This window comes from Pinus tabuliformis, chromosome 4_2 (assembly GCF_031772625.1).
Source record: "Pinus tabuliformis cultivar Carrire ecotype Pingquan chromosome 4_2, CPIR1, whole genome shotgun sequence".
Classification (NCBI taxonomy): Eukaryota; Viridiplantae; Streptophyta; class Pinopsida; order Pinales; family Pinaceae; genus Pinus; species Pinus tabuliformis.
The window spans coordinates 1,164,135,340-1,164,161,038 of record NC_142304.1 but is presented as its reverse complement, the minus strand read 5'-3'; positions in this window follow the sequence as shown (position 1 = coordinate 1,164,161,038).

Below are 25,699 nucleotides of genomic sequence, written 5' to 3'. Positions count from 1 at the left end.
TGATTCTGATTTTTTTTTTTTTTTGGAAAACTCCTAACGGAGTTTTACTCCTTCCTGATCAATACTGCAGTCGCCAAATCCTCAAAATGTCAATGCCGCCAAAAGTCCTGCGAAAATTATATCCAGGTACAGGAACCCTTCCCAACTACTCCGATCTGGTGAATCTGAGAGATCTGAATGGTGGAACAACTACTGCTGCTGATCTGATGGAGCTGCGGGACTGATGAGTGATCCCCCGATAGAAAGGGAACTATGGTCTTGGGGAGTGTCAGGTGCTACAGATCGCAATATACATAAGGGTCTGACAGTAGTACTCGGCCCAATGTTTCAGGGCTCTAACTAAGGAGGATCGACCGTACCCTTAGCCGTACAACCCGAATACCCTATCGTACGGGCGAGTAATCTCTCCGAGTGCTGTTCTCGGTGTACTGTAGCCACAAGACGGCTGAAGGTTTATCTATGGCGAGGTTTCAAGGGAGCTAGGGGGCTTCCTATATACCCAGAGGGTACGTGGAAGACAGTCCGTGCGTCGTTCTGTCTAATGCGCTACTACTCGAAGGGGTACCCACAGGGGTTACAAGGGAGTCCAACAGACATGACCACCTCTTGTATTTCCTGCGTGCATGCCTCCCCAAATCCACAGGTTTATACGCTTAACGATAGATCCCGTGGTTTAAAGACGCCGGAACACGTCTCTAGCCTAAAAAAAATTTTGCTAAAATTTGGAGATCCCACCGAGCCCTGGAAAGTGCTCTGATACCACTTGTTATGCTCTCAACCTGCAAAGCGATACCCAAACAGAGAATTTTCGAAGAAAAGATACCGAGAACACAAAATATGCGAAGAAAATATACCCAGAGCACAGAATAGCAATGATTTTATTATCCAGAGAGAAATGTTCACAGGCCTCTTCAAGGGGGCAACCTCCAATAGAGCAGAGCTCGATTACAAAACAAGACACAATGCTCCTCGCAGGGAGTCTCTATCCTTTATATATGACTCATACATGCAATACCATGAGCCAATATCGTGGATTTTATTAATACCATCTATCTAATACTACTGCCCATTTGCAACTAACTGTGGTCCCGTCATTAATTGCGGGTTAACCACTTACAATTATTAATATGGGCTTTATTGACTCTTGACCATGACGTGATCCCATGACATAAATAAGGGGGTTAGGGTGGGACCCTAACAGAGTGCTTTATGCTGTTCCATTTAAGGAACAGTTACTGTTCCTCCTAAGGAACAGTTACCGTTCCTTCTAAGGAACAAAATTTTCGTCATGATTTGCTTGTCATTGTTCCTTCTAAGGAACAAAAATTTTGCTTTGATTTGTTTTAATGTTGTTCCCCCAAAGGATCAGCACTTTTGTTTGCATCCATTTTTCCATTGTTCCCCTTAAGGAACAGCTACTATTCCTCTTAAGGAACAATAGTTTCATGTGAAATTTTTCTCCTTCTACTGTTCCTCCTAAGGAACAATAGTTTTGTGTGCTGTTTGTCTTTTTTGTTGTTCTTCCTAAGGAACAATGTGGTTCCTTTTAAGGAACAACACCTTTTTTTGTGTGCATTTTTTGTTGTTCCTCCTAAAGAACAACACTCTTTTTGAGAAGTTTTTCATGTGAATGATCCTTTGAAGGTAAGAATACAAACATATATGCAAGGATACAAAATTTAAAGGTTAGTGGAATAAGCAAATCAAAGAGAAATTATCATCTTTAATGAGATTGCTTTGTATTGATTGGAAATGGGGAGGATACAACTATCTATATCACTTTAATGTCCTTATTTTCACTATAACTCAAATTGATTGATTACTTGTACCATGCCGGTTCTTCCTTAATTCTCATAATTCTCTTTGCTTATTATCATTCAATAAGAATAAGGGCATATTTTCTTCTATTGATATGTTCAGACTTCTTCCACCATCCCTACTCTTAAGGAGTGTTGAGCCATCCTCTATATATAAGTAGGAAGTGCTATATAAAAGAAAAGAAAAGGAAGGAAAGAAAAAATATATATGCTTACTAACAATTCTATGATTTGTCAGATGGAGGATAGGGGGTCCCATCATGAGCCTTCCTACCATGATCATAAGGAAGCAGTAAAGTGGCATTCCCACTATGGCCATCACACCAGGGATATGATCCAATAGACACATCAGAAAAATAAAAGTCCTTGGAACAGGGGGTCTCATCATGAGCCGACCTACCCACCTTTCACTCTTTCCTAGTGAATGGCATTGTGATCCATCTGGTTACCAAGCCAGCACAATGGCCTCCATTCTGACATCACAAGGCACTTTCCTAAGTATACATAAAGGATCATGGTTCCAAAGGGTGAAAAAGCAACTCTGTCAAGGTTATAAACACCTGTGGGCAACAGAGCTCTGCTGATGGTATTGGAGTCATATTTTTCAACATCAATAGTAATTATAACCCCTTTTCTTATTTCTTTATCTTTATTTCAAAAGAGATTATGTTCCCAATTCCTTTTGAACCTTTATGCATGAAATATCGTTTAAAAAGTCAATCATAACGGTTTAAGTGGAATAATGACCGCATAGCATCTTACCTACATCAGATGTCATTTCCCCTTTTCAAATCACTCCATGGAATCTCTATATTTATTTGTAATTCTCATGCTATGCATCGATTTCAGAAATTCGATACTTTTGTGATCTTGTCATAAATATGTACAGTTTTCCATTTTTACCATTGTACGATTGTTGTCAGTACGTCGTTCCTCCATTTAACCGATCGAAGGCGACCTATCATTTTTCAGGGGGGTGCGGGTGACTTCCAAAGCACTTTTGCATACATTTTGGTCTTTTATTTGGTTGTAGCGGCTACATGATATCCCATAATAGCAAGTTTTTAACGGTATCTATGTTAAAAAAAAAGTATTATCTGAATTTAACAACTTCTTGTTCCATTGTTGGCTCTGTGTATTGCTGTGTTACCTGTGTAAAGCTAACAGTGTGCAGAATTCAGAAAAAATGGGAGGACAATCAGTATGCAGTGAGCCACAGACACTAGCTCTTTCCGATGCTGCCCGAGAAATTTTGGTATGAGCCGGATGGGTCACATATTTTACACGACTGCAGCAAACCAATGAAACTGTGGCTATCGAATTTTTACAAAATTTGCAGGATAATCATTCTATAATAAGAGGAAGGCGAATAATATTAACGGATGCAGTAATAGCTGAGGTATCTAGATTACCAGCAGTTGGACCCATATGGACACATAAAAAATTGAGGCTACAAGACACCATTGTCGCCTTTCGAGATGAGGGATAGAACCTGATTGTAAAAGGCAAAGGAGTTCAACCCTCATCTCTGGGAGAACCATGGACAGAGATGGCTAGAATCGTTTAGAGCTATATCACATGCGACGAAAGAAAATATGTGGTAAGACCACACCACCTTAAATTATTAGCAGTTTTAAAACAGAAATGTTCTGTAAACTTGCCTGCATATTTGAAATTCTTGTTGCATGACGCTGCTCAAAGCATAAAGAAATCTCGGCATATAGAGACTGTTGTAAGTCATCATTGTTTAATTAGGTTGATAGTAAGCTACAACCTAGCCCAACAACAAACCAGTTGGGAAGAATTAGTGTTTACTATAGAAGGGGGGTTAGCCTTACCTACCCCAAAAAGGAAAAGGACTTCCAACACAGCAAATAGACCACAAAAATGCAAACGATATGCCGAGACAAGTCAAGGAACAACTGAAAACCTTCTGGGTAGCAGCAGCCAACCCTTAGAATTATCTAGCCCTAAAAATGAGCAACCTTTACAGCTGGAAGGAAGAGATAACCTAGAGTCAGAACTTGAGGAGGAAACAAAGCATACTAGTGAAGAGGAGAAGGATGAAACAAAACTTCCCTTAACTCCCAGCACAAGTCCACCACAAGATTTACTTCATGATGTAGAATTGGCCCAAATTTTGACCAATATGAGTGAATATATACAGCCCGAAAGTCTGCTCAACCTCAATATTGAAGTAGCACAATCGGAAGAAAACTCTGCCCACAATAGGAGTATATCAGAAGAAATAATTGGTGAAGCAGAAACAGGGGTAGAAGCCACTCAGGAAGAGGCGGACCAAACTAGGGATACCCCTCTAGAAGAACCTAGTCAGGTCAATTTAAACACAGAAGATGTGGGCCAAATGGAGGAAATAGAAAACAGCCAGGGGAGAAACACAGCCCTTGAAGAGCAAAACCTAAATGAGCAACCGAGCTCGGTAAGAGCAGAAACGGTTAGTGAAATAGTTGTTCCTCCCAGAAAGAAGAAAAGTGAAATTAAGAGGTTGAGAAAGGAATAGCAGAAGCTGTAGAACTTAGTGAAAAGACTCAGACAAAAGATAAGGACATTAAAAAGGGGAAAAATTTCAAGCAGAACCCCGAAAACGGTGAATGTAGCCATTCAGACTGAATTCCCTAATACAAAGGTTATTGGGACTCAAACTGAGCCCATATTCATTCAAATTGATAAGGAACAACATGCAACCATTACATAAGTAGTTGTACGTTTTTGTAATATAGTTGTTCAAACAGAGGCAATATCCTCCAACAGCGCGGACACCTAGACAGATATCCAAGCCAAAGATGTTTTGATAAGTAGCGATCCTGGTATAACAAATCTTTAAGAGAATTTGGCACAAGCTCGGCTGACCATAGAAAGGCTTGAGGAAGAGACTGTTCCCCAACAAAGGTACCAAGAATTACAGAGGCAATTGTGGGATATCAATGCGTCAGAAAGCAAGGCCTTCGAGAAATGTTGGAGGGCAGAAGAAAGAATTGAGAAAATAAAGATCAGACTAGAGGTAGTCATGCATCAAAGGGATACTCTCTGTTCCCTATACATAGATGTTTTAGCATGCAGGTCCCCTGCCAAGAAATATGCTTTATTTTTGTTAGAAAGGTATTTACAGTTAAAAATTAAGGCTGTCAGGGTAGGGAAATCCATAGAATTGAAAAGGGTTGAAGATTTCATAAACTGCTGTAAACACCATGGAGTAAAAGTTCAATGATTACTCTATGAGTTTTATTTGCATAATTTTATATTGGAAGAAGAAATGGAGAAGAATCCCAACCCTTTTGTGGGGGATATACAATTTCAAGCTTTCATTTCATTTGCTATTAACTAGTTGAAGTGGTTCAAAGCCCATAATACTTTCCAGAGGCAGGAAAATGGGTTGGACCTTTGGGTCAAGGATGAACCAAAAAACCCACTACAAATGCTGGTCAAACACAAAATTTTGATGCAAAAGGAAGGAGTAATCCAGGTATTGGGGCCCATTCACAAAGAAATTGTCCAATAAGGAGTAGAGTATTTTCTCTCTATCAAAGACAACTCCTTGGCAGCTACTAAATTTAGATGGACAGTTTCCAATCGTAATGTGCAGGATAGAGAACCATTCAACTATAAAAACTTTCAATTAGCCGCAGATCACTTTGTTATGTATAGCAACCTCATCTTGAGGGAAGGGCCATATTGGATAGGCTGTCAATTTCGTAGTCCTATTGCCTGGTATCCTGTAGAATACTATAAAGCTATATATGAATTACCTGAAGGACAGAAAGGACACATTTTTGAAACTTTGGCCAAGAATCATGGGTTCAGGCCACTTCATGACAATCCTTCTCTAGCCTATTCTTTGATTTCTTTGAACACAAACTACATGGTTTTCATGAGGGCATGAAAAAGGGTAAGCAAGTGAGTGTGTTGAGTCATGGAAAAGGTATGCATATATTATTTATTTTATTATCCTTTTCCATAGTTATATCCCTTCTATACCCTAAAGTGTTAATATATCAAGGGATTATGGTAAAAATAAGGAAATTATCTATCATCATGATTTAGCTAACTATTATCACTCTTCATGCAGGAAAAGGACAAAATGGAACAACTGTTGTTCCCTAGCCAGGAAATAGTGTATAGGCAGCAAGCCAAGGATGGAGCACACAGTTATGGATAAGAACACAGAAGATCACACATCATCACAAAGACAGAGAGTTAACTGAAGATGGAAGATTGAGCGAATCCCTCAGGATCTCTTGATCCTGAGGGATTGCTATTACTATTTTACCCTTCTTATCGCCTGGACATTATAAAAGGCAACGATTGTAAAGAGAACGAGGAGGGGAGTTTATTCAAAAATTACTATTGTATTTTTACTTTGATCATCGATTAAGCTCATTGTTGAAACAGAGTACGAACTGGCTATAACTATTTTGAAAATGATTAATATATAATATAGTTGTTGTTCCTTCTCTCATACTGAAGTAATCTGATGGTGTTCACTGGTGGCTAAGGGCCCGGCCTTGGTGGATTCACTTGTTGTTCTTGTATCATTTTTTTACAATTTCTGTTGAGTGAAGGTTTGGTTTGATTTCCATTTATTGTAATCACATCGCTTTGCTATTTTGTATTCTCAGAATTACTCTGTTTTACATGCTACATAAGTATTGGTTCAAGTCGTTATTCAATTACCTGTTTCAGTATTTCTTTATTATTATTTCAAATTCAATCCTTTGAGTTCAACGTTCTATTTCCAATCTAGTAATTTAGTTCAGCGTTCTATCTTGAGATCCTCCACTGTAAAGAGAATTGACTACTGCTGTCTATGCTCTTAGACCGAGATCCCTATTTTTTAGATTAGAAAATACTTTTGGAATATCAATCATTTAAAAGAGAAATGAGTTATTGTTACTGTATTCTTGATTTGGTTTCGTCAATGAATTGAGCTTTCTTTCAATTGTAATTAGAATTCCATAAGCTACATCGATTTACTCTTGTATTAGAAAGAACTGTACTGTAATTTAGATGCATTACTCTTGAGTAAATAGCCACCACAAACTGTGTACACTCTTGAAATAGAAAATCTTTCCCGGATTGATAACTAACGTGAAGATAGTTAGGAGTTAAAAAGACACCTTTTATCACTCAATAGTTCCTAGGTATTAAGTCATTTTCATTAGTGTCAATTGAGCAGATGCTTTGAAACTCACTTTAGTTCCATTTGGAAAGCATTAGATTACAAAATTGTTTGTTTTGATTGAACTGAAAGGAAGTATTTTCTTTGAATTTTGTGTTTCAAAAAGCGAAAGTGAAAGTGTTTATCTTTTAGCTAGTTTTCGAAGAATTTGTTGCATTCAAAATCATTGATGTGAAATATATTTTCATGATTATTGAGTTGTTTGCATTTTTCTTCTCTTTTGCACTAGATTAGATTGATTGCATTAAAGTGAAAAGGAAGTCATCATTATATCTTAAGGTAGATAGCTTTAAGATTTTATTTTGGCATTGCATTTTCTTATGAAATGAAAGATTAGATTTCATGTTCTGCATTTAGCATTGGAAATTGTCATTGATGCATTGTTGCTTGTTTGATGCATGATTTGGGTGTTTCTCCTCCCTACATAGGTAGCCTTCATCGAATGAAAGGATTTCAATTTCATCATTTCGTTGCATTTTAGGAATAGGTGACATTGTTAAGGCCTTGAAATCGAAACATAATTTGAAGATTAACTCTAAAATCTATCAATGAATCTAAGGAGCATTTGAAACATTAACATTCATACTTAGTGGTCTAGGCTAGAGACGCGTTCTAGCATCTATAAAAATCAGAAACTACCATTCGCTCTTGCATTAGACAGTGCTAGCACAAACTTGTGCTCCCCGTACCGTTGAGTATATAAAGGGAGATCCTCATAGGTTGCAAACCTTTATCCATAGGAAGCTGAGTCTACCACCCTGTAAACGTGATACACCGAAAACAACATTCGGGAAGATTGCCTGCATGTACATCAAATCCTTAGTAAATTGATCTTCTAAGGTGTATATTGTAGTTCATGGTTACTTGGTGATCCAGGTGGCTCCAGAGACACACACAAGATAAAGAGGGCTTATGAAAGCTTGAAAATAAAAGTGATCAGAATGATTTCAAACTAGGACTGGAGAATAGATCTCGTTGTCCTGATCACAATGGTGCAAACAGTTCATCAATTCGAGCTCGTATGAGGGAGAACGAGCCAGTCAAAGTTCTGGTCAAAGTTGGACTATGGACCAGGTATAAATGTCCTACAATTTGACTGACCCCGGGACATGAAACCTAGCTCCCGAAAGTAGTCGAATTTGTGACCTCATTAATTTTCCTAATATCCCTTATTTTCTAAAGATTTGAAAATCTCCCCCATTTTAAATAAAAATTAAAAAAATATGAATGTGGTGGCAGGCCACCACCCTTGCCACCCCCAAAACCATATAATTTTTTTTTATTAAGGGGCTGACGAGCCATGATCCCCACCAGCCCTCCTACAACCATAAACCAAAAAATATATTAAAATTAGGGTCGATGGCCATCACCCTGCCGAACCCTCCAACCTCCATCGCATATATCATTATCACTGAAGGGATGTGAGCGGGCCACCTCCGGTGGACCTGGCTCATGCCCCACCAAAAATATCACATAGCATTTTATGTGAAGCCAGCAGGGATTGAACCCGCCCGGCCCCCACCAGACGGCCCCATGTGGTGGCAACATACCATTAATGCACCCATTATACATGAACCAACAAACAACCAAAAACATGCTAACAAACTACGCCCCCCAATTAATACATGCGTGTGGAGGGTATGGGGCGGGCTGCCCAATGCGGACCCGACCCCAAATGCATGCGTGTTTTATTAAAAGGCTTTTGTTATATATGGTGGGGGTAGGATTTGATCCCCCAACCTCTGCGCGCCTAATATAGTGACTCAACCACTAGGCCAACGATCTTGTCATTGGAGAATCCGCCAGAAATTTAATATAAACCCAACATTTGCCCAGTGCGCCCAGGCATGGAGGAACCAAGAGCAGACATGGAAATCGAGACGAAAATTTTTAAATAATTTATTTGTAGGTGGAACCATGATTGAGTGAAATTTCCAGGAGGGTGAAATTTTTCCAGTGTATAAATTAGACAAATTTTATGTCGATCTTACACCTCTTAGCGACACAAACCCAATGGCACAGTCAGTTTCCTGATATGAGCTGTGGATTTGCAGAGGACCCAGAGGAGGGAATCTTTAAGGAATCTAGGGGAATCTAAAAGATTCCTTAAGCCCCAGATTTCCACTTTCTCAGAATTCAGAAATTTCACAGTTGATTTTGCACTATTTGACGCCACAAATCTGATGGTGCATTCAGATTTTCCATTTTCTCATTTCATTTTTCAGCCACTTTTCTAAGTGGAGTGCAGGTGTCAGCATTCATGTGTGAGCAGTCATTTCCATGCGATTCGATGCCACGAGATCGATGGTATGAACAGCTTCAGCAGCTTGACATCATTTTCTTCAGATGGCCCCTGGATGTGAGGTATATGTAGTGTGTTCATGTACTTATTTTTGCTATGAGTTGTGCTACACAGATCCCTATTGTTTGATGTGGGATCCTATTTCTTACTTGTTTCATGATTCCTGTTTGATGTGACACGGAATCATCTGTGTGATGTACTTGTTGTCATGATTTGTCATGTTTTGTCTTAGATCCCTTTTTCGTTATGTTGATGGGATACTCATGTGTCTCCATGCATGACTGCATTGAGATCCCTTTTATGCCATGTTGGCAGGATGTTCTTTATCATCATGCATGAGTTTATGTCATACTGATAGGAGTCCTTTTGACTGAGAGTTCCTGTAGCGGAACATCTCTTGGAGCCACTCCTTCATGAGGAAATTTTTCTTGTATGATAGTGACATCATCTCTTATGTACATCATCAATATTGACAACACTTAATGCAGCAACCTACACCATCTTGACAACGGGGCCCAGAGACGTAGTCCCTCCTAGACGAACTCTGTTATCAACAGATTATGTTTTCATGTGTTGATGATTGACATGTTCCTCTTCTTTACAACATGCAGATGTATTCATTTATGTTCTTTTAAAAATGAAATTTAACACATCACGAAAGTAAAAGGTCTTCGAAGGGTCCTTTGTCACACCCGGACCTGGATCAAGTGGTACTAGAGCGGTCTTTGTGTGTATGTGAATTGCAAGTGTGAACAATGGAATGTGCAGCGACAGAGGATGAAAAAGCGATGTACGAGACCATGCTCAAAATTTCCCAAAGGGTGGAAATAACGTATGAAACTCTACAGAAAGAGACAGAGGAAAATGAGCGATTGCAGCTTCAGTTACAAGCCATGGAAGAGGCCTTGGAAGAACTTAAGCACAACAACCAAACTCTTCAAACAGATGACTTTGAATTGAAGATGCTTCTAAATGAAGAGAAAGAGGAGAAACAAAGTTTGCTACGACAGCAACAAGCTAAGGACGAGGCCTTGGAAAAGCTGTACCATGACCCATGTGAGTTAAAAAGTAATTCTCTGAATACTTGGATGTGTTTGATGATGATTTCGTATTTTTTGAAAATCATACCACAGGAATTGGCTCCAAACTGTTGAAGAAAATGGGATATGAAGGAAAAGGCTTGGGCATTAATAGCCAAGGAATTGTCAACCCCATCAAAGTGGAGGAATTACCCCGTCATATAGGACTTGGGTATGTCAGAAAGGAAGTTGGGGAATGCGCCGAGATAGCTAGCGAATCACCAACAACAGATGATGAGAAGCCCTCATCAGTTCTTTCCAAATCGACAGAGGAGGTAAAAGATGTTGATTTCCTTTTAGTTTCGTCTTCACATAGTATGATTTCTGTTGGATATTTGGAGATCCCAATTACAGGGACAAACATGAGGCTCCTTACAAGGATGAGGCATAAGGAGGAAGAAAAACTTGGTGTTAATAACCAAGGCATAACTCAACCATTGGAGGTTATGCAGAGACCTCAATTTGCAGGCTTGAGATACACCAAGGGAGAATGCTTGAAGGTGTCAAATTCTTCCGAGACATCATCACAATCGTCAAGGAAAGAGAATGATGGGAACACATCCATATCATCCCATGGCAATGCCCACTGCAGGGAAAGAGTTGAGGTGAGCTCTCATTGCCATACCTACACCAGACACAGCAAGGAAAGGTATAACCACTCTCAACATTCAAATGTTCATTTCGATTATAATCATGTTTCTAATGATGAGCGTAAAACATGGCTTCGAAAAACATGTAGCTTTTGTGGATTACATAATCATACATTTTCTAAGTGTTCGAAAAGAATGGCAGCACACAAAAGGATGAGGCATGAAAGACCCTCTCAATAGCAGATGAAGAAACATGTGAAGTAGATCTGGAGGAAGAAGATGTATTGCTGTCATTGCAACAGAGGTGGCCATCAAAGAGCCACCTGTTGGAGGCTCCATCCAGAGTAGCGCCTTAGAGACAAAGTGTCAGTGCATGAACCAGGTGAAACAATTGTTCGACAAGCAAAATCACCACAAGTTGGTGACCCATTCACCTTAATAAGTGTAAAATGGTTTATAAATATGTTAGCGTGTCATGTTTGTTCTTTTGTAAATCATTTGTTGCATTTTAAAATGTAAAAGTGATGATGTGTTTTCCATCACTTGTTAAGCAACAATGATGTATGGTCTTATTTTGAGTTGCATGATAAACTGTGAAAGTGATGTCGTGTTTCCATCACCTGTCAAAGCAAAACAATGGTGTTTGGCCTTATGTTTGTAAATCATCTGTTGCAGTGATGATGTGTTTTTCCATGACTTATTGAAGCAACAATGATATGTTGGCCTTGTTTTCGTAGCTGGGGTATTGCGTCCATCTTGATGTAAACTTGACCACCGGGTATGTGTTATAAACTCATGGAAAGTATGGGGTGCTTGGGTCATTAGTTGATCATAAAAGTCAAGCATGTAATTTGCAAAACAATGTACTACAGGTTGCAGAGGTTGCAGGTGTCGGCTCATCACTTAAGGCTCCGAAGAACAAAGGTGAAGGAGATGGAAGCAACCTTTCAGGACGCTTGTGATGCAGACAAGGTACAAAGAAGTTGCAGATTATTTTTCATGCTTTTGGAGGACCAAAAGCTCCTTAGTGGAGAGGATTAATCCAGGTGGCTCCAGAGACATACACATGACAAAGAGGGTTTATGAAATCTCGAAAATCATAGTGATCAGGATGATTTCGAACCAGGACCAAAGCGTAGATCTCGTTGTCTTGATCGCAGTAGTGCGAACGGTTCGTCAATCCAAGCTCATATGAGGGAGAACGAGCCATTCAAAGTTCTGGTCAAAGTTGGACTGTGGGCCAGGTTTAAATGTCCTACAATTTGACTGACCCTAGGGCATGAAACCTAGCTCCCGAAAGTGGTCGAGATTGTGGCCTTGTTAATTTGCCTAGTATCCCTTATTTTCCAAAGATTTGAAAATCTCCCCCATTTTAAATAATAAAACAAAATATGAATGTGGTGGTGGGCCACCACCCCCACCACCCCCACCACCCCCAAAACCATATATATTTTTTTTATTAAGGGGCTGATGGGCCATGACCCCTGCCGGCCCTCCCACAACCATAAAACAAAAGATATATTAAAATTAGGGTCGGTGGCCATCACCCCGCCGAACCCTCCAACCTCCACCACATATATCATTATCATTGAAGGGCTGTGGGCGGGCCACCTCCGGTGGATTCAGCCCACACCCCACCACAAATATCACATGCCATTTTATGTGAGGCCAGTGGGGATCGAACCGGCCCAGCCCATGTGGGCCATCCCCCACCGAGCAGCCCCATGTGGTGGCAACATACCATTAATGCGCCCATAATACATGAACCAACAAACAACCAAAACCGCGCCAACAAACTGCGCCCCCAATTAATACATGCGTGTGGAGGGTATGGGGTGGGCCGCCCAATGCGGACCCAACCCCAAATACATGCGTGTTTTATTAAAAGGCTTTTGTTATATATGGCGGGGGTAGGATTTGATCCCCTGACCTCCACGCGCCTAATATAGTGACTCAACCACTAGGCCAATGACCTTGCCATTGGAGAATCCACCAGAAATTTAATATAAACCTAGAATTTGCCCAGTATGCCTAGGCATGGAGGAACTAGGAGGGAGCACAGAAATCGAGATGAAAATTTTTAACTAATTTATTTGCAGGTGGAACCATGATTGAGTGAAATTTCAAGGAGGGTGAAATTTTTGCAGTGTCCAAACTGGACAAATTTTATGTCGATCTTACACTTCTCAGCGACACGAACCTGATGGCATAGTTGGTTTCCTGATATGAGCAACTGATTTGCAAAGGACCCGGAGGAGGGAATCTTTAAGGAATCTAGGGGGAATCTAAAAGATTCCTTAAGCCCAAGATTTCCACTTTCTCAGAATTCAGAAATTTGATAGTCGATTTTGCATTATTTGATGCCACAAATCTGATGGTGCGTTCAGATTTTCCATTTTCTCATTTCATTTTTTGGCCACTTTTCTAAGTGAAGTGGAGGTGTCAGTATTCATGTGTGAGTAGTCATTTTCATGCGATTCGATGCTGCGAGATCGATGGTACAAACAACTTCAGCAGCTTGACATCATTTTCTTTAGATGGCCCCTGGATGTGAGGTATATGCAGTGTGTTCATGTACTTCTTTTTGCTATGCATTGTGCTACATAGATCCTTGTTTGATGTTTGATGTGGGATCATGTTTATTACTTGTTTCATGATACCTATTTGATGTGACACGGAATCATTTGTGTGATGTACTTGTTGTCATGATTCATCATGTTTTTTCTAAGATCCCTTTGTCATTATGTTGATTTGATACTCATGTGTCGCCATGCATGATTGCATTGAGATCCCTTTTATGCCATGTTGGTTGGATGTTCTTTATCATCATGCATGAGTTTATCTCATACTGATAGGAGTCCTTTTGACTGAGAGTTCCTGTAGTGGAACGTCTCTTGGAGCCACTCTTGCGTGAGTGCATTTTCCTTGTATGATAGCAACATCATATCTTATGTACGTCATCACTATTGATAGCACTTAATGCAGCGACCTACACCATCTTGACATTGGGGCTCGGAGACATAGTCCCTCCTGGACGAACTCCGTTATCAATGACTTATGTTTTCATGTGTTGATAATTGATATGTTCCTTTTATTTACAGCATGCAGATGTATTCATTTATGTTCTTTTAAAAATGCAATTTAACACATCATGAAAGTAAAAGGTCTTGGAAGGGTCCTTTGTCACACCCGGACTTGGATCACTAGGTAACCGCTTTTTCCTAGAGTATCCTGAGTAGCTATTTCGAGCTTTTCTGACTCCTTAAACTTGAAAATATCATTGAGCACTTGTCCTTTCAAGCTCGCTAAACCAACAAAAGTGACTAGATTCACCTTTTCGTCCTTTTCTTGACTCTTAAAACACGAAAAGACAGTTTTTTTGTTTCAATTTCTAAAATTAATTAACCGCGGAAAAACATCCTTCATGTGGAAATACTCCTTATTAGATCTTAGGTTGATACCAATGGCAAGATTTCCCGAGTCTACCAGTCAAGTAAACCCCTCTGATGGAAATCCTAGTCCTTTTCCTTCTTTTGGAAATGTTGGTGCTCCTTATATGGAAATGTTGTCCCTTCTTGGATTGACCATTGGTCTGCCAGTTTGGCTGTTTTTGACCTCGATGGTTCTGAGTATCCAACCTGATTTTCAACCGAGTTCTCCTCCACTTGAACAATGTCAACCTCATGTTGATCCTAAAGTTGACCCATCACCTTCTTCGCCTATTTCTTCACCTCATTCTTCCTCTTCGCATGGTAAAAGTCTGGATTCTAGTAACCAGGAAGCTAAGAAGAAGAAGAAGAGGCCGAAGAAGAAGAAGAAAAATAAGCAAGGGGGAAACCAAGTAGTCATTGCTACAGATGAAAATAATGAAGAAAATTTTGGCATTATGATATAGGTGTTGTCCTTGATGGCAACTCACTCAGATGAAAGATCACAGTGTAGCAAGTCAACAACAAAGAATTACATATCAGACTCCAAAGAATGAAGAAAGAGAGGTATACGCAGGTTCACCTTGTCCAAGCTGCATATACATGCAGGTTTTCGGAGAAAAAGGAGCGTATATGTACACATGCACTTTCACAGAAGGAAAAGCACATATATCTTGGAAAACCAAAGTTTTTGGTCCAAGGTATTTCTTGGTCTAAGGTATTTGACCCAAGGTAATTGGTCTGAGGTATTTGGTCCAAGGTATTGGTCCTAAGTAGTTTTGGTCCATGGTATTGAGAAAGGCCTAAAACTATATAAGGAGGAGAAGATCATTAGGCCGAGGTGTGCAAGGGATTTGAATATCTTATGAAGTATTGGATTATATATGCAGGTTAATGAGCTTTTGATGGTTTGCTTGATCTAATCGAAGGATGCACCTATATGGCTGATGAAGGTTGATGGACTGGGATCACAAAGGCTTAAAAGTATTATCATTATGTGGTTTGATCTTGAACAATCTAGATCTGAATATTGGCGCATGTTTTATTCTATAAATGTGATGATCTGGGTATGACTGAAGTTTGGAATAGTTGTGATGTTTTAAGTTAGCATTTACAGATCTGTACGCAGGTTCGCTTTAGTAAAAGAGTGTATACACGTTGGTTCAGCATATCAAAGTAGCGTATACATCATAAATTGGAATTTGCAGATCTGTACGCTGGTTCCCTTTGGTAAAAGTGCGTATACACGCTGGTTCGACACATGGAAGTAGCGTATACCTTATGAAGTATGATGTTTAAAGTTTCAGTTGTTTCTATTTGCTGTTGTAGAGTTCTGGGTTCTGCTTTGTGTTCTGGTGATTGTATTCCAGTAACAGTGTTCTGAATGATCAAATTGATTGATTGTGATTTTCTTCAGTGATGATGGGTTATCAAAGTGATGATTGAGTTTCAGTGATTGGTTGATGCAGATGTATTTGATGGTTATATTGCAGTTATGATTTTTTGAGTTTCAATGTTGTTGATGGGTCCAATATGAAAATTGGATGAAACGTGGCCTTCATATTGTGGTGTTGTGTTCCAGGAGTATCCAGTTTGAAATTCATGAAACGTGGTCCCTAGTGGAAGAGTGGAGTTTTCTGTAGGTTGGCACCTACGTACTAGTAAACATATTGGTTAGTACAAGAGCTAGAGGGTTGTAGCTCCCTTCCATTAGTAGTTGGAGAATGAGAGAAGGTTGTAGCCTTCTGCAAGCAGGTTCTTGCGTACTGGTATGAGTCTGCACTAGTACAAGATTGTAAACAGATTTTCTTATTATTAAAAGAAGACAGAGAAGACAACAGCAGGTGGTGTTTACCCACATTGGGTTTCCACCTTATATCTTGGTGTTCATGTGTGTTGCTTATGTGTGATGCTTTATTCTTCTTTTACTGCACTGTCTAATAAATCTCTGATATACTGGTTTAAGCTCAATACAGGATAAATTTTCTAAATCAAAAGTTCTCTGCATATACGTTGGTTGCTTTAAGTACAGTCATGTGTACACGCTAGTTCACTTCACTAAAGTAGCATATATAAATCTGTTTGGGAAATAAAATTATAGATCTAATAATATTGATTCACCCCCCTCTCAGTATTATTTCCAACAATTGGTATCAGAGCAGGTCCTTCAGAAAAAGCTTGATCACTTGAAGGGAGATCCATCATCATGAATAATCAAGGAAGCATGGGATCCATCAGATTGCCAATCTTTGATGGGAGAAACTTTTTTTATTGAAAAATAATAACCACAACCTATCTACAATCGCTTGGAACATATGTCTGGGAAATTGTGGAAGGAGGATATACATTTCCAACAACAATTCCTACAGATACGGCAGGTGAAAAGCAATATGAAACCAATGCCAAAGCTATCGATACTTTATTGGGAAGTCTGCCACAATCATTGTTTTTCAAAGTCATGCAACTCAAATCAGCCAAAAAAATATGGGACAAAATCATTCTGAGCTACGAAGGAGACTCTCAAGTAAAACGTGCTAAGCTTCAAACTCTCAGAATTCAGTATGAAACTCTTAAGATGCATAGTGATGAAAGTATAGCTAGTTACTTCCTATGTATAGATGAATTTGTCAATTGTATGAAGAATCTAGGTGAAGAGATTAAGGAAGTTACCTTAGTTGAGAAAGTTTTGAGATCCTTGTCTTCTAAATTTGAATCGAAAGTGTCTACCATAGAAGAAAAACAGGATTTGCAGAGTATTACTATGACGCAATTTCACGGAATCTTAATAGCCTTTGAGATGAGGAAAGGAGGACCATTAGATATGAGAGAAGCCTCATTCAAAGCTTCAGCAAGAGGAAAGGAAGAACACAATGAATTAGGACATATTTCAGAAGAAGAAGATGAGGTAAACTTTGTCAAAAAACTTCAACGAAGTTCTAGAAGGTTTAGAGGTAAGTTACCCTTCAAATGTTTTTCTTATGGTAGAGTCGGTCAATATGCTGCTAGATGTCCTCATAAAGATAAATTTGAAAAAGGAAAGGAATGTGAAAAAGGGAATAGAAAACAAGTTGTGAGTAAAAGGAGTTACTATACTCATGAAGATAGCAATGGTTTATCTAATAGTGATGAAGATGAAACTGGACAAGATTACAGGCTTCTCATGGCTTATGATGATGATAATTTTTTGGATGCTTTAAAAGAGGAAGACCTTCATGAAGAAATGTCTAAACTCAAAATCTGTTTAGAAGAAAAGAATATGATTATAGATACCTTGACATACCAACTTGCTGAAAAAGAAAAACACAATGAAAAACTAGAATGTGAAATTGTGGGTCTAAGAAAGGATCTTGAGAAAACAAAATTTCTAAAGGATTAGAAACCCTAAATGAAATTATCAAAGTTCAGCATTCTCCTCTGATAAAGACAAGTCTTGGATACACTGAAGAACCATCTCAATCACAAAAGCCATCAACATCCACCAAAAGCTATCTTGATGTAGCAAAGACCAGTGAACAGTATGACAATCGTCAGCAAAGGCATAAAGCAGATCACCAGGTAAATTAGAATCAATTTACTCCAAGGTTGAGTAGAAGCCACAACCAACCTCAGGTAAATCATACTCAATTTGCTCCAAAGATGAATATCAATAGACACTTCAATCACCAGGTCAATAGATTCGATAATCGCAGGAACTTCTTTAATGGGAAATGTTTTTCATGTCATAATTTTGGACACAAAGATGCTCAATGTGTTGCTTAAAAAACCATCATGACTAGAGAAGCACGAAATCAAAGGAATGTAGCAGGGATCAAGAAAAGTTCCTATGATAACTTTTCTCTTCTTGAAAATGAAATAGAATGGTCAATCTATAACAACTTTGGTCATGAAGAACCTGAATGCAGGAGAAAATTTTGGCAAACATCTCAAAAGAAGAAAGCTCCATTAAATCCCAAGATATTGAGAAGGAGAGAATCTAAAATAGAAAGATATGGTATGCCTTGTATGCAGAAGGACAAAAAAATCAGTGGTACATCGACAGTGGATGCTCAAAACACATGACAGGTGACAAAGAAAAACTTCACTCATATAATGCCTTAGAAAAGGAAAAGAATGTCTCATTTGGAAATGACACTCTTGCTATCATAAAAGGTAAAGGTTTTTTTTTCTTGAAAGAAAGGGTTAAAGCTGGAAATGTTATGTATGTAGACAGTTTAAAGCATAACCTAATATTGAGTGTCAGTCAAATGTGTGATCAAGGAAATGAAGTGGTGTTTCGATCAAACAGATGTGTTGTTCGTGAACTTGATACATGAGAGACCATGATCAAAGGTACAAGAACTCCAAACAACTTATACATACTTAAGGGAGGACAAAAACAGTGCTATCTAAGAAAAAATGATGAAAACTAGCTGTGGCATAGAGGATTGGTACATCTAAGCTTTTCTCAAATAAGAAAAGCACGTATATTCAAGGCTGTTCGTGATCTTCAAGATATCAACATCCCTGAAAATACAATATGTAAACCATGTCAAATCGGTAAGCAAACCAGAGCTCACTTCATGGAAAAAGAAGGGTTAGCTAGTAAGCCTGTTGAACTTGTTGTTATAGACATTTTTGTGCGTTACAGCAATAAGCATGAAATGTACATAATCCAAAGGATCCAAAGTCCCTAAACATGTTGTTTCTACCCCTAGAGGAACAAGGCCAACAAACCACAACAATTCACAGAAGTTCTCCACCAGAAACTGCTCAAAAACAAGTCAATTCAGGATCAATTCAGAAGCTCCACTAGTTGCCTGCATTGAAATGCAGAGGTTACACTGACCAGTTGCATTGCAACGCAGGTAGAAGCACTACCAGGGTGCGCTGAGTGGAAAGTGACAAATTTCAGGGTTCTTGTGAAAGGTGTCAAAGACTGTGGAAGCTTCCAGAAGATTCCTCCATGACACTTGCCTTGATGAGTTCGACTAAGTGATGAGTAAGAGGCTCTTAGCCTCCAAGTGGAAGTAAGAACTGACAGAGAAAGAGGACACTAGTCAGGTCACAAGCTGACTCATATTCACTCTAAACATCTATATATAGATCTCTTCTCCATGAGATCGGGAGGCTGGAATTTTGTTATTGCAAAGAATTGTTGTTGGTTTGAGACTGGAATCATTGGGTGCTTAATGCTTTGAAGGGAGGTGAAGATAGGAATTTCATTTGCTGGGAAGGAGGTGCTGGATTGGACCTCTATTGGTTGTATCTCCTCCTGAACCTTGTTATTCATCAATAAAGCTATCTTGGTTTCTCCTATATACTGATGTGTCTTTGATGTATGATTGCATTAGTGTATTTGGTTTATTTCTAATCCTGAACTAGTTATGAATGTGAATATCTGTCTTTGTGTAGTGTTCTTCTCTTGTGATCTTGCAGGAACCTGTTGAAGCTGGGCAAGCAAGAAGGCAAGTAGCTGTGAACTCCCAAAGAGAAGAGAGACCGGATCGAGGGACAAACGGAAGACACCGGTAAGTCCATTTATCTCTCTTCTTTCTCATTTCATAAAGGAAGAAAACTAGAATAGCTGTCCTTGTTTGTTGCTAAGGCACTGTCACACCTTAGGTGGATAGGATCGTCCTGCATAGGAATTTTTCCCCACAACAAATTGGCGACTCCACTGGGGAGATCTGTTTAGTAATTTTATTTGTGTTTCTATCATTGTTTATTTCATAGACTCAACAGCAGCAATCGAACTGCATCTGCTTGTCTCAGATGCAAAGTAGACAGCTGCTGCTTTGATCCAATCACTGGATTTTTCTATGATCTAAATGATGGACTCACAAATGATTTGATGATCCTTTGTGATAGATCTTAGTCATCCCTAAAAGCATCCCTTTGATAGCACCTTGTTTGTTGCTTTGATTTGGCCTGAAACTGTAGATTAAATAGCAAACCGTGACCCAGAACCCAGAGAAAACAACTCTCGTTTCTTCAGCGCAGGCTCTGTGAAGAGACTTTGCATTTCAACGCAGTTCCCGTGAAGGCTACCTGCGCTGAAATTCAGTTTCCCTTCTATACAGGTGCGCTGATCCAGTTTTTCCTTGTGCAGCTGGGGTTCTCTGCTCTGTTTTGCCTTGTTTTGATCTCTGATTTTTGCAGCCTGTAACCAGCATAGGTACCAGTCTGATAACCCCTTTTCTCTGCTTAAATTTTGCCTCCTTTTGTACAAAAGACTGTGAGTGTTTTTATTTTTTTGTGGTGTCATTTACAGTCTCCTTTTGCATGAGTGAAATAGTCATCCTGTAGCCCTTGATTCAGATCTATTGATTGTGATCTTAGGAGAGAGTTCATTGGCTGTTTACAGATTGGTTATACATTCATTTTTGCTTTTGGTTTGAGTTTGTCTCTTTTAAGTGTCAAAACAAGTAGTTCTTTTCGAAAAATCGTTAAGTGTTGTAATCTCTTCTACCCTTTCTGATTTCAAAAAAGTAAACTTGTTTATAGTGATCATTTGAAAGCAAATTCAGAGTTGTGCAAAAAGCTTTCTTTGTAGGCATCAATACTAAGAAAGTGGAAAACAAACACCTGCATTGTGCATTTGCATCTTGATAGTTTGCATGTTTGATTTAGGAAAAGTGCATTTTAGAGTGTGCTGATTTCTCTTTGAGAAAAGATGGTGTCTTTCTTTTCCCTTTGTAGCTAGGATTTTCATTGTTGAAAAAGAGATAAAATTTGCTTATCATCTTTTAGATTGCATTTAGGAAGTTGTCTATACATCTCGTGGTGAACCTCAAAAGGCAAACTTCTAAGAAAGATCAACATAAAATAAACTGAATGAACTTAATAACGCTTTGTAACATAACGCACAACATAGAGGTCTAGGATAGAGACGTGTTCCGGCGTCGTTAAACCTGGTATCTGTTGGCCTCGCTGATGGTGGGTGATTCCTCCTGAGAGACCAAAAGTGCCAGTACGGATTGTGCTCCCACGTACTGTCGCGTATCTATTGGGAGACCCCTATAGGCTTAAAACCTTTATCCTTAGGAAGCCGTGTCGACCGCCCTACTGATCGCAATGCAGCGAACACAACATTCGGGAAGATTGACTGCCATACCGTAAAACGTATTCTGCAGTTTTGTGATTGGTTTGGCACACCCTCTGCCTAGATCTCCAGAGCAGTTCCTTTTGGCCTTTTTCAGACTCTATAACAGAAAAAGTCCATCCGAGCATTTGTCACTTTGGGCTCGTTAAAACATCGAAGGCGACTAGAGTCATCTTTAGCTTTTTCTCGACTCTTTAAAACTGAAAAAGCAAGTTGTGTCTAAAGCGTCATTAAAATTTATTTTAACGGAATAATCAATCACCCTTATTCCCGCGTTGATCTTTCAGTTGAGAAAATGGAGCCCTCCAACCAAGGAATTCCCCTTGGTGGAAATCCTAGTCCCTTCTCCTCTTGGGGAGATGTTGGAGCGCCCCATATGGCCACATTGTCGCTTCCAGGACTGACAATAGGCTTGCCTGTCTGGCTCTTCTCAACTAATGTTGTTCAAAACACCACTAATCCTGAACAGTCGAATCAGCAGTTAGACCAGTCAAGAGCTGCCCACCAGCCTTCTACTTCCTATAACTCTTCCTCTCCTCCTTCCTCTTCGCATGGTAGAGCCGGAAAAAGCCAAGCTCCTAAGGAGAAGAAGGAGAAGAAGAATAAAGAGAAGAAGAAGAAGGAGCCAAAAGCGACTGGGGGCAAGCGAATGACATCTAACGAAAATCCACACACTGCACTAACTAGGCCTAAATCGCGATGTGTCATATGCAAGGGAGACCACTTCCACAGAGATTGTCCTTGCATCCCTCGGATACTAAGGGACTGGTCTCCCCGCTTGCACAATTCGGTTGCATCAACCTCTGATAGCCATGTTGATAGCACACCGTCAACTAGTGAAAGTGAAGCCACAGGACAGGGAGGGAAAGCTAGATTTCCCTGCAAACTATGTGAAGGCAACCATGCCATCCACCGTTGTCCCTTCTTAGACGAGGCTAAGAGAGTTGTGGAAGATCGCCCGATTTTACGTGCGCAACTTCCTCCTGGATATCAAAAACTCCTGCCAAGTCCTTCACCAGTTGAGAATCCGGCTGGCCCACCCAGGTGGTCAGCCGAAACACCTATCATTGAGGATGAACCGTCTGAATCCATACCTGACGAAAGTCAAAAGGTTGAGGTGGCAGTTGACCCAGTTTTGCCTTCAGAGGCTCTCTCCTCGAATGATACCATCACAGAAGAGAATGAAGACGACACCGTCCAAATTCTCTTCATCAACACAGACTCCGACGAACAAGGGGGCAATGTGCCCATTCCTTTATCGCAGGAAGGAACTTCGTCAGGGTCATACCCGGCCGTATATTCGGTCCCACCACCAAGCAACCTAGTTGTGTCCTTCAACTGGAACCAACTAGGCAGACCCCGGTTGCCAGCAAGCATACCGTTCAGAATTATCATTCAAATATACAGAATGGTAATGGCTGGCACTATCATTCATGAAGGGGCATCTGTGAGTATCCTTTCCTCTATTGCTTGGAAAGCACTTGGTTCGCCAGCGCTTTTTCCTGAGATGAGAAATATGACAGGCTTCGATAAAGGAACCAGTCGACCTTTAGGGATCCTCCCCGATGTGCCAATAACATTGAAAGGGAAGACCATTCAAATGAACGTGATGGTCGTTCAAGGACCCTTGGATTATAACCTACTCCTTGGATGAGACTATATATATTGCATGGGAGCTGTCGTCTCATCACTCTTTAGAGTAATGTGTTTTCCGCATGAAGGAAGAATGGTCAAGCTCGTGGACCAACTTTCATTCCCCGGATCACGCATCGCAAATAGTCATATACCATCCCTAAATGGTCTCTTCACTCAAGAAATGTCTCAACCCACGGTCCATACTCCCGATGAGCGCGAGTGATTCGGAAGGATATGACTGGAACCCAGGGTGCATGCGTCCTGGTCTGCTTCGGCAGGAAAACTTTGGGTATAGGGTAGGTTTCCGCGGGAGAATATGACTAGTCTGTACCCCGTCCGTGGTTGGAAGAGGGGTTATTCTAGAATAAGATTCTCTTGTCAAGGTTATGTGAGATTGGCAGGCGTCGTCACTCACCTTTGTTTGTATGTTTCGAGGAACATCGCCGAAGAAGTGTTTTGTTTGAAAGATTAACAAAACAATCTTTGGGTAGCCTGAAAGAGGTAGGCCTTTCCCGGTAGAACCAAAGTTCTATCTGCAAATTGAGGGGTAACCTTGAAATTATACTTTATACCTGGGGGCATGCAAACCTTTTGGAGTACAAGCAAGGGGAGGCTATTTATTTTTTAAATTTTTAGGATCTCTGACCCTTTAAACTCGTAGGATTAGTCGTTTCCGAACCTGCATAAAGAAAGGATGTGGGGCAACGCTCGAAAGTTTGCCTGGTTTTGCAATGAGACACTCTTATCATATGACTGGATAATCGAGCAGTTTTAGCACACAGTTCATGCTCGTTAAAAAATAAACGCAAGATCCGAGCAGTTTTAGCGCATAGTTCATGCTCGTTAAAAAATAAACATAAGATCGAGAAAATGTTTAAGCTCGTTAAAAAATGAACTATTCCGGTAGATAACCGCGGTGAACGTAATATCATCAGCCATTAAAGCCTTGGTCGTGTTTGCCCACCACCTCCACTTTTCCATTGGCCGATCATTCACCTCCATATGATTGTTTACCCATTTTGAGGAACAACTGCGAAGAGTGATTTCACTAGCCATCCTTGTGACACTGCCGTGATTTGGAAATTCCAATCCCTCCCTGGAATCAACTGCTACCCCTGTTTATCACTCGTTCCTCAAAAGACAAGTCTTCTTTAAGCTCTTTTCATTTGACTTGTTAAATATGAAAAGATTGCCGAGTTATTGGCCTTCCAGCTCGTTAAAGTGACCGGAAGAGCTATCCCTCCTCTAGATTTTAATCTTTTTGGACCTGAGGGATTATTGCACAAAAAGATCGAGCGCTTGTTTTATTTGGCTCGTTAAAAAAGATCGAAAACTCATCCCTTCTGTATTGTTTTATACTTTTTCGGACTTAAGGGATTAGATGACGAAAAAGGACCTTTGGAGTTAACTTTATGTACCTTTTTAGACTCTCTAAAAATGAAAAGGACCGAGTTATCTTTGTCGTTAGACTCGTTAAATGGATGAAATAGCGACAAACTTGTCTTTAGACGAGAACGAGTGTCACTATCGCTAAGCTCGTTAAAACATAGCGATGGGCTTGCCCGAAGGGCAGGTTATAGAACAAGCATATGTTATCCTCCTCAAGCTTGACAAAAATAAAGAGGTACTAGTCAGCAATGACTGGGGAAAAATTGGGAGAAACTAAAGAAAATGTTGATGGTAGCAAGTCGCTCTTGAACATGACACTTTTCCTCCGTACCACAATCGGGTTGGGTTGTTTCATTCACCGGTCACATCACCATGGTCTCGCCATACCATCCATATTTGGGGTAATGCTACTGATCCATCGCATCAGTGTCGCCATATGTTCAAGAGAAGCCGTTCAGAGAAGTCACCTGTGTCCCATCCACTACCATACATTATACTCTTTCATGACCGCCACCCTGAATCATATATCACCAGATCGTTTTCACCTCCATCAAAATCATTAGCTCCATTCTGTGTCACTGATGTGGGATTCATTAAGGCCCTCCTTTGACGGATCGCTTCTTGTCGACATCAACTCATTATCCAAGAAGTTGATCTAGGGACACCCCCCTCAGTACTTTGAAGCTTGCATGCCTTAATGGCAAGTTTCTCACTTCCGGCGACAGGTATACATCAATGACCTTCGACCGAAAGATTTTGCTTGGTGTTCGACGCCAAGTCCTTTATTCACACCACGTGAATTGTACTGCAGTACCTTGAGGGTCATCATCACTATCGGTGATTCCTCTTACGCTTGTTAACAGTTTACATCATTGACTGGTAATCAAGCGATGTCTTTCCATGTTCGACTTCAAAGAAATTCTCACATGGATCGACTTGTACTTAGAGTGAAGATCGGACGAGATTGAAGACCCCGGATCTAGTTTCATCCATCCGGGCTGCGATATATATTCAGGAAAAATAAAGACATTGACATGTACAGCATTGCAGCAGATGATCATCCTACCAAAAGGATGATGATTTCATCAAAATCATCAGTCTACCATCAGACGATTGTCTGTTCTATGTACAGAAAAATGAATTTATAAAGCTGAGCATGGGAATGCTCGCTTCAGCTAGAT